We start from the raw sequence: 10,887 nt of genomic DNA, 5'->3' as shown, positions 1-10,887 counted from the left end.
TCATGGGGCCCCCGGGCACTAGGGAATCATTGGGGCCCCCAGGTTTAAAGATGGCCACCACACGGCAGCCATCTTTCTGATGCAACATTAATGCGGCAGGGCCTCGTGGAGGGGCACCTAGCTTTGCAACATGCAGAGTGGCAGAAGACTTTGTTATAGGATTAACTGTAGGTACAAGTGGTAGTACAGAGTTTACTACTACTTCAAGTCAGATTTTACAACTCTGTTGGGGGGAGGGGGCTTTGGTTAGATATCAGGGGTCTAAACAGACCCCCTGAAGTCTCACTTTTGAGACAGAGCCAGGTATTGAGGACAGAGATTCCACAGTCCCTTTCTCTGCAGCCTTTGTTGCACTGAAAATGAATGATCAGGAGACAGAGACTATTGTACCTTCATAAACGGAAGCATAGTAAACATATTTTACTATGCTCAGTTATGAATGAATACAGTATCCATCACTCACTGTGTTAACTTAGAAAATAAAGGGGCTGGTAAATGACATATTTACAGGCACCTACCCCACTCTCCATCCTGACAGATTCCCCTATGTGCCCACAACTACTGCTGGTGGGAGAGAAGCTGGCAATGCTGCGAGGGAGGGGTTCAGGCAGTGAGAGAAATCCAGATTAGTGCAGTGGGTGGGGGAAATAATTGAATCAATCTCTCAACTGCTGCAGTGAAAGCCACAAAAGATCAGTTTCAGTCATTTCCCCCACCCGCTCTATCCACACATTATCCCCCATGTTGGGAATAACTGCAGGTGCAGGGGTCCCCCCCAAGCACCACAAGGGATGGAGATGTGAGACAGTTGGTAGGGGTGAGTTAGTTTTTAGGCATTTATTTCAGTGGCAGTGTCTGTGGGGTGACTGGGGAGCAATGTTGGGAAGGTAGAGAATGAAAAGTGACCTTGGAATTATGTCACACAGCTGGGGGGTAGGAAGTAGCTCAAAGTGATGTCTGTCAGCTGGATGTATGGAGTGGCCTGGTGGTGATGCAAGCTGGGCAGGGGCTGAGAAGTACTCTGATAAAGACGTCTATAATCCAAAAAGGTCTGCAACCATCTTCAAATAGATAAAACAATAAATATTACAATGGTATTTCTCAAGAGAACAACCTCCTTTTATAAGAGATATATGCAACCCCAATAACTCTGTCTATGTCTAGATAATATGTTTGTTTTTTTGTTTTTTTTACCATTTTATTTAACCCTGTGTTATCCAAACCCTGTACAATCAAAAGTGTAAACTCAACACAAACTTAACACTTCATGACTATAGGTTCAGATCTATGAATGTGGGGAATGCATGCAATGTTTACGCTTTCCCAACATGCACAGAAATGAGCTGCCCTTTAGCAGACGCACAGCATTTCTATTAATTGTTAATGGCACTCCCATGCATTTGCAAACGCGCCCATCAAACTGGACTCTTTCATGACTTTTCCATGTTGCTAGCTTGTAGGGCAGCCCATTGAAAAGAATGGGCTGCTCTACACGTGTGAAAAACATGCCAATGCTTGCTTGGTTGCCCCTGCAGGTGTGAGCCAAGCCTAACTGTAAGGCCCCTTTTACACGGGGCATGTTCGTTTTGAAGGGCTCCGCTTTGCTCAGCGGGGGATTGATCCACTGAGCAGACGGATGACAGATAGTTCTCTACTTACTGTGCAGAGACGGACCTGTCAGTCCCGCTCTCCTCTGAGGACTGCCTGTCCATTTCCATCCAATCCACCAGACAGATGGAAAATAGGACCACCGTCCACCATCCATCTAATTTGGCGGACAGGATCAGATTGGATAGCAGCAGGTGTCACCGCTGACATCTGCCGCACCATAGGGGAGACTAGAGGGTCCAATCAGGTCCATCTGAAAAACAGACAGGCAGACCTGATCGGAAAGCCTATGTGAAAGGGGACTTGGCACAAAAAAAATAAACATTTTCCATAAACATACATGATTCTCTAAATGATCAGTGTTGATACAGTTTTCGTAACATGCAAATAGCCATGAACATTGTGCTTTCATCAGGAGCGGTGCGTCCATAGGGACGCCGGAGCGCTGCCCCCTCTGGCTCGCTTGCTCACAGCCAGTGGCTGGCTCTCTCACAGCCACTAAAATATACAGATTCATGCATTGTATGAATCTGTATATTTTCACTGCTCAGGCTTATCCAAGGAATGCACTTCCGGTACGTCCCGAGGATAAGCTTCAGGAAGCCGACTACAGCCGCTGGCTCTGATAGGCACTTCCACACAGCCAGCCAGCTGCCGTTATTCAGCTGACCGGCGCTCAATGTCCTGCCAGCTGAATAACGGCAGCTGGTTAGCTGTGTGGAAGTGCCTATCAGAGCCAGCGGCTTTCCGAGTACAGCCCTGAGGCTGTAGGCGGCTTCCTGAAGCTTATCCTCGGGACGTACCGGCGGTGCGTTCCTTGGATAAGACTGACAGGCGTCTTAGCCAATCAGGTAATCTGATTCTGGTAATCAGTAACCTGATTGGCTGAAGCGTCATCGAGGGCGGGACAAGGGACATCGAGGGACGTAGAAGCCAGAAAGGTAAGTGCCAGGGGGGGGGGCATTTTACTGTGGGCACGGTGGCTTCAATTGCGGGGCACAGTGGCGAGAATTGGGAGCACAGTGGCGACAATTGGGGGCACAGTGGCGACAATTGGGAGCACAGTGGCGACAATTGGGAGCACAGTGGCGACAATTAGGGGCACAGTGGCGACAATTGGGGGCACAGTGGTGACAATTAATGGCACAGTGGCGATAATTGATGGCACAGTGGCTGTGTTTGATGGCATAGTGGTGACAATTTATGGCACAGTGGCTGCGTTTGATGGCATGGCACAGTGGTGACAATTGATGGCATGGCACAGTGGCTGCATTTGATAGGCACAGTGAGGCTGCAATTTTTTTGGGGGGTTTTTTTTTCCGTTTGCGCCCCTCCAAAAAAATTTGAGCACCAGCCGCCACTGGCTCTGATATGTTTATTGAGGAATGTTTTCTGTATAGTGTGTAGAGTTTATGTGGTGAGTGTACACTTGACTGTACAGGGTGTGCATAACACAGGGTTAAATGGAAAAGTCATAAATGAACTTCTCATTATGTGGGACATACACAGAGTGATGGGGGATGTTTATGTAGATAGATAGTGATTAGTGTACTGTGCCTGCTTAGGAGATATCTGTCCCGATGTCTGTCAGCTAGGGGGAGGGGTGCTGCAAACTCTGCCAGCTCCTACACACACTTGCCTGCTATTTCAACCCTCCTTGTCACCACACTTAACCCTTCACATGTTGCCACAAACATTTCCTCCGAGTCCTGACATGAAACCTTGTATTGTGTGCATTGCAGCAGCTTACCTGCACAAAACTTTCCTCACTCAGCTCAGCTCCCTCTCTGCATACAGCGTGCAGTAGTCAGCAGTAGCTATGCCCCTCCTCCAGGTTCTCCCATCGCACGGCACTGAAGGGGGGATATGACTGAGGGGAACACGGAGCGAGTGTGCAGGAGAACACTGAGGGGTGAGACAGAAGGAAGACTCAGAACTTCTAAATGCATAAACTGCCAGGCAGTGTATGTATTTGGAAGCAGTGACACTGCTACTGACAAACCCTGGGATTGAGCTCTAACGGAACACCTTCTCAAAGTGTGACTGTCCCTGCTCACGGGCCCCCTACTGGCCACGGGCCCTCGGTCGGTGCCCGACTGCCCTAATGGTCAGTCCGCCCCTGACCGTGACGGGAGGGTTTACTGCGGTGGTCAGTAACGTGCTCACCCCCTCTTGGGAACTACATCTGTGTGGCAGGACGCTCTCTACGTGTTAGAGACCTCAAGGAGGTGTGAATTACTGGGCGTGCCGCAATTCATACTGGGAAATGTAGTTCTTACATGAACGAGCGATGCAAACCAGGAAGTGAGTGAGAGAACATAAACAAGAATGCCGGAGGGGATATAGATGAAGGAATTTAATAGGTATTTACTTGTTTTTTAACAGAATCATTACACTATTCTGTCTGTCTACCTTGCAGACATACATTTTAGGCAAATTTTTTTTTTCCTTTACATCTCCTTTAACCTCCCTGGCGGTCTTCCCGAGACTGACACGGGGTTAGATTTTCTTGCTACTATCGGTAACCCCGTGTCAGTCACGGGCTTGCCTCGCTAGATCCACAGGCACTTTTTACTTACCTTGTCCCTGGATCCAGCGATGCCACCGCGCTGTGTGAGCGAGCGGGACCTCGCTCGATTCACATAGTGCCTCCGTGTGACGCCGATCTCCGTTCCCTGCGACGTTACGACGCACGGGGACGGAGAACGGCGCCAAATTCAAAAACGTAAACAAACACTATACACACAGTATACTGTAATCTTATAGATTACAGTACTGTATGTAAAAAAAACACACCCCCCTTGTCCCTAGTGGTCTGCCCAGTGTCCTGCATGTCATTTTATATAATAAAAACCTTTTTTTCTCCCTGCAAACTGTAGATTGTCCATAGCAACCAAAAGTGTCCCTTTATGTCAAAAATAGTTTTAGATCAGCTAAAAAACAGCGATAATAAATTATAATCACTTGCAGAATTGTGCGATAGCGATTTGTGGGGAAATTCGTCATAAAAAAATAAAAGTAATGACAGCGACAATTCTGCAACTGAGCAAATTTCAGTGATTTTGATTTGATTACATTATTGAATAATTTTTATTATAATTATATTATTATTTGTTATAATTATTTATAATTATTTATTATATTATAATTTATAATTTTGTTTTTAAAAAAATGTAATACACGGGATGCCTATTAGAATCTTGTTTGGTCAGATTTAAGTGAGTTATTTCTAAAAATTACAGACCTACAATATACAACGCCAAATTTCCTTGCAAATAATGGTACCGCTTTTAGCATGTTTTTTCTGAAAGAATCATACCGCCAGGGAGGTTAAGAGCCTGGAAGAAACCCTCAGTTTGGTTCGCAGAGGTGAAGAGCATTCTGACTACCCTAATGATTCATGAGAACATCACCAGTATCCTGCATGACTCCCACTCTAAATTCCTCAAAGTGTGGGCCCCATGGTTACATATGCTCTCCTGACCCTGCACCTTATTTCTTCTTTCCCTCTCAACCCCATCACTCATTTTGTCCCCGGCTCCCTTTTTTTGTAATAATGTAGCAATGTGTTTTTTTGTTACTTTTCCAGTAAGGTAAGTTGATTTCCTCCATCACATGCTGTTTGAAGACATTATCTTGAATTTACTTTTGTGCTCACATTAGCCCTTTATCAGGTTTTGGTGACCGCACCTTCTCTCCTTAGCTATCAGAAACCAAACAAGTCTGATTCAGCTGTGACGGGGTGTTAATTATTAATTATGTAATAAAGGAGGAATTTTTACTTCCTCTGTGAATGTGCACCAGCTAAGGAGAAGATGGGGTTCTGGGGAAATGCATTTTGGGAGCCTGCCCAATTTTAATATGGGGTGCGATACTAGACTCCTATAAAATTTGGGACAACGCTGAGGGCTTATTGGTTAGCACTTCTGCTTTGCAGCGCTGAGGTTCTTAATTTAACCTCCTAGGACCCGCGCTATAGTCAAATGACGGCTACAGCGCGGATCTCAATATCCAACTGGACGTCAATTGACGTCCGCCCCTTTGGGCGTTCCCCGCGCGCGCTCCAGAGCGCGCAGCGGGGAACTTCTGTGTTGGCCGTGTCCCTTGGACACAGCCAATTACAGATCGCCACGAACGGCCAACCAGAGTGGCTGTTTGCGATGCGATCTGTGCGGCCAATGAGAGATGATCTCATATGTAAACATATGAGATCATCTGTCATTGCCGGCTCACACAGAGACAGCGTCCTGTCTCTGGAGAGGAGACCGATCTGTGTCTCTTGTACATAGAGACACAGATCGGTCACCCCCCCCCCCAGTCACCCCCCTCCACCTACAGTTAGAACACTATATAGGGAACATATTTAACCCCTTCCTCACCCCCTAGTGTTAACCCCTTCAATGCCAGTCACATTTATACAGTAATTAGTGAATATTTATAGCACTGATCGCAGTATAAATGTGAATGGCGCCAAAAATGTGTCAAAAGTGTCCGCCATAACGTCACAGTCCCAATAAAAATCGCAGATTGCCGCCATTTCTAGTAAAAAAATAATAATAAAAAATAATAATTCTGTCCCCTATTTTGGAGGCGCTATAACTTTTGCGCTTATTGCGATTTTTTTTTTAATCAAAAATATGTAGAAGAATACGTATCGGCCTAAACTTTTTTTAAATTGGTCGCACTTTTTGGTTTATAGCACAAAAAATAAAAACCGCACAGGCGACCAAATACCACCAAAAGAAAGCTCTACTTGTGGGGAAAAAAGGACGCCAATTTTGTTTGGGAGCCACGTCGCACGACCGCGCAATTGTCAGTTAAAACGACGCAGTGCCGGACGCTGAAATTTCACCTGGGCAGGAGGGGGGTATATGTGCCCAGTAAGCAAGTGGTTAAATCCCAATCAAGACACATCTGCAAGGAGTCAGCATGTTCTCCTTGTGCTTGTGTGGGTTTCCTCCCACAGCCCAAAAACATGCTGGTAGGGTAAGACCTCATACACACTATTAGATTTTTGACTTCAGATTTACCAAAACCATATAAAATGAGGTCAAAGCTTAAGCGTTTCAATTTGTATGCAATCAGGCAGACCCTTGCACTACATGGTTTTGGTAAATCTGAAGACAAAAATCTGCAGAAAATCTAATAGTGTGTATGGGGCCCAATTGTCTAAATTAGCGCTATGTGAGATAGAGACCTTAGACTGTAAGCCCCTTAAAGCCAGGGACTTTGTACAGTAAATTTTCCGGACTTTCCAATATATATATGTATATATATATAAATAATAATACAGAATATTGCATATATCCATTATATTATACATATATATATATATATATATATATATATATATATATATATATATATATATATATATATAGATATATAGATATATACAATATGCTGTATTATTATTAATATATTGAATTTTACATTTAATTTCACATTTTCTCTTCTGAGCTGAATTTAATAACCTGAGTGAAAAACATTGTATTAAGGTCAGATGAAGAGCTTTCATTTTTAAGGAAATGGTTCTTTCTTGTCTACCTTGAGATTAACTGGATTTCTGAAAGTGCAACTGTGTCCTTTTAATATATATATATATATATATATATATATATATATATATATATATATATATATATAGATATATATATTAGGGCTGTGGAAATTAACTATTAATTCACCGATTAATCTTTAATTTTTTGATCGATCAAAATTTTTTTGATTGGTACTCACCTCTCCACCGGCTTCCGGGTCTTTAGGGAGTTCCGTCGGAGATCCGGAGACGTCACGGACACCGGCGGGGCTTGCCGTGTCCATCTGAAGGGCTCCTTTGCTGTGCCTTCATATCTGCATGCCAGTGGGACCTTACTATCTGCCACACACAAGGGCTGTTACACTTCCCTCTATCACTTCCCTCTATCAACCTGGGATTCTACAGCCATCCACTGGGAGTTGTGATAGTTCCCTTCCCGGGACATCTACATGCTGACGGACTGATGTTAACACCTTCTCATCTGGATTCAGCAGTGGCATTGTTGTACCCATTTTTATACCAGTATCATATTTAGCTACATGTTTTTATGTCTGCTTTTGCTACCGTTTGGTATTACTCGCACCATTTTTACAGTTTATGTAGCTATATCGATTTTATCTCCAGTGCAATATTTATTTGGTTACCTACTTGAAGACTATAAAAGTTTTAATGCTATTCCCATCGAGCGCTGCCTTTGTGTGTTTTTAGTATCCTGCTATCCATTTTTCCAGTGGTTGGTAACTGCACTGGGAATCAGCCTGCAAGGAGATCAGCTTAAAGTAGTTATAATGCGTTATAATTAATCAAAATTAGTCAATTAATCGATTAAAAAAAAAATCGATTAATCTAACACAACAATTTTAATCAGTAACAGCCCTAATATATATATCTATATATAAAACTCAACGTGTGTATGTATGTATGTTCCAGCATCACGTCCAAACGGCTAAAGATATTAACATGAAACTTGGCACACATGTTACTTATATGTCAGCAACAAACATAGGATATGTGGTTTAACCCTTACCCACCCCCATTTGCCATGGTCGGGGTTTTTCTTTAAAGTCCCATTCAACTCTATGGGAAATACATGTTACTTCATAACTTCCAAACGGCTGTAGATATTTCCATAACACTTGGTCACATGTTACTTATATGTCCACTTAAACTATAGGATAGTTAATTTATCCCTTAACTACCCCCATTTGTGAGGGTCGGGGTTTTTGTTTAAAGTCCCATGCAAATCAATGGGAAATGTATGTTCCCACATAACTTCTGTACGCCTGGAGATATTTCAATAATACCTGGTACACATATTACTTATATGCCAAATAAAAATATATGACAGTTAAATTAACCCTTACCTACACCCTTATATAAAAGATGGGTATATTTATATTACTATGATTTTCCTCCCCAAGACCGGGCAACGCCGGGTATTCAGCTAGTATATATATATATATATATATACACACACACTGTATATATATTTAATATTATTTTATTCTATTATTATTATATTGTTTTATAGATAGATTATAATATAAATAAATACATAAATAAACAAATAAATAAGTAAAACCTGATAATAAAATGCGTACCAAAAACGTATGCGTTATTTTTAAAATATATAGTTTATGAATTTTATCTCTTAGGAAATTGTCATGTAATAATTAAATTCACGTATTTCAAAAACACAATTAAGAGGCATCAATCCTGTGGAAGTGGCTGGCTTTGTGTCATGGGGGAGGGTACAATAACATGTTATCTGCGGGAAGTGTCACCAACCTGCCGGGTTTACAGGAAGTACCCAGCAATTAACCGGAATCTGGAGGAGCCGTAAAAGTGGATAATTTTGGCGTGCGTCAAGGCAGAAGATACATTTAATAGTAGGGGGTTGAAGATGGAGCGCAGAAATTCTTTCTGTGCCTTTGTAAAAAAAAAAAAGAGAGAAAAAACACCACAACACATATTATCAGAGTAAACATATTTGTGTTGCTGGCTCGGATCTGTTGGTTCAGCCCAAAACTGGGCACTCCAGAGATATAGAAGAATTCTCCGACCAAGACCAGATGAGGGCCAGCACCACTCCTCTATCACTGCTGACCACCACAAATATAAATGTCAATATAATACGGTGCAACAAGGTTTACCTACATGATATCCCTAGTCAAACTTTCTTTAAGCCTCTGTTTACACCTATGTGTTTTTTATTTTTTTTTGGATATTATCATTATAAAAGACAGGGGCTTTTTTCACCCACAAATTTTCAAAAAAACTGAATTTTTTTCCCCCACTAATAGGAAAGTATGACAGCTCTGTTTATATAGTGCGGCTTTGATGTGACTGTACACTCTCTGACACTTAAGGAGCATTAAAGTAGCATCAAAGTAGTGTAGGAACCTTTATATGTCCAAAGTTGCATGTTGGGGTTAGGGTTAAGGGCTAGGGTTACATTTTAGGGTTAAGGGCCATGATAAGGGTTAAATGCTGGGGTTAAGGGCTAGGGTTAAAGGTTAGTGTTAGGGTTAGGTGCTAGGGTTAGGGATATCAGGAGTTGGACATTGAACGTTGGACAGCTGTGATTGATCTTCTAGCCAATGGAATCATAATGTAAAAAAAAAAAAGGTGTTAACTTCCTGTGTACTTCCTGGTTTTTGTGGAGAGTAGTGTGCTGGAATTCGCACATATGTGAACCATCAATGCGATTCCAGAACGATTTACATTAATGTCTATGGAGACTAAATCCGCAACGCTGTAAACTCGCACAAGACCCTTTTTTTATCGCATCGCATTCGTAGAGGAATCCCTACACATGTATGTGAACTACTGTCATTGAAAACAATGGCCCGGATTCTTAAAGCACTTACGCCTACGTATCTACTGATACGCCGCGTAGGTGCACGGATGCGCCGTCGTATCTATGCGCCTGATCCTTAATACAAGATACGCCTGAAATTTGGCTTCATCCGACCGACGTAAGTTTCCTACGCTGTCTGAGCCTGGGCGCATATTTACGCTGGCCGCAAGGGGCGCTTCCATTGATTTACGCGTCGAATATGCAAATGACCGAGATACGCCGATTCACGAACGTACTTGCGCCCGTCGCTGTAATATACGCCGTTTACGTAAGGCGTACTTCCGGCGTAAAGTTATTCCACCTAAAGGAGGCGCATCCCATGCAAAGGTATGGACGACGGAACAGCCGTCGAATTTTACGCCGTTTACGTAGGACTACGTGAATAGGGCTGGGCGTAGCTTACGTCACGTCGTAGGCAGTGATTCGACGTATCTTATGGAGTATTTTAGACGTGATTCTGAGCATGCGCACTGGGATGCGTCCACGGTCCATCATTTGCATGGGGTCACGGTTCATTTTAATAGATCACGCCCACTACCTTCCTACTTTGAATTAGGCGGGCTTACGCCAGCCAATTTACGTTACGCCGGCGCAACAAAGGGAGCAAGTGCTTTGTGAATACTGTTCTTGCCTCTCTATGTTACGTTGGCGTAGCGCATATGAGATGCGCTACGCCCCTCTAAAGATGCGCCGATCTACGTGAATCCGGGTCAAGGACTTTATGGATGACCTGCGAATTTGGAATGTTTTTGACGCATCACATTCGTTATGTGTGAACCGGGCCTAAAGCTTCACAGCTGACTAAGAAAATGCTTCCTCCTGCAGCAGACTGATGACATCATCTCAGCCTAGGCACAGTCACTGATTGGAGCTGAAGGAC

Source organism: Rana temporaria, chromosome 10, assembly GCF_905171775.1.
Source record: "Rana temporaria chromosome 10, aRanTem1.1, whole genome shotgun sequence".
Classification (NCBI taxonomy): Eukaryota; Metazoa; Chordata; class Amphibia; order Anura; family Ranidae; genus Rana; species Rana temporaria.
The sequence above is the reverse complement of the archived record's forward strand: the minus strand, read 5'-3'. Positions refer to the sequence as shown.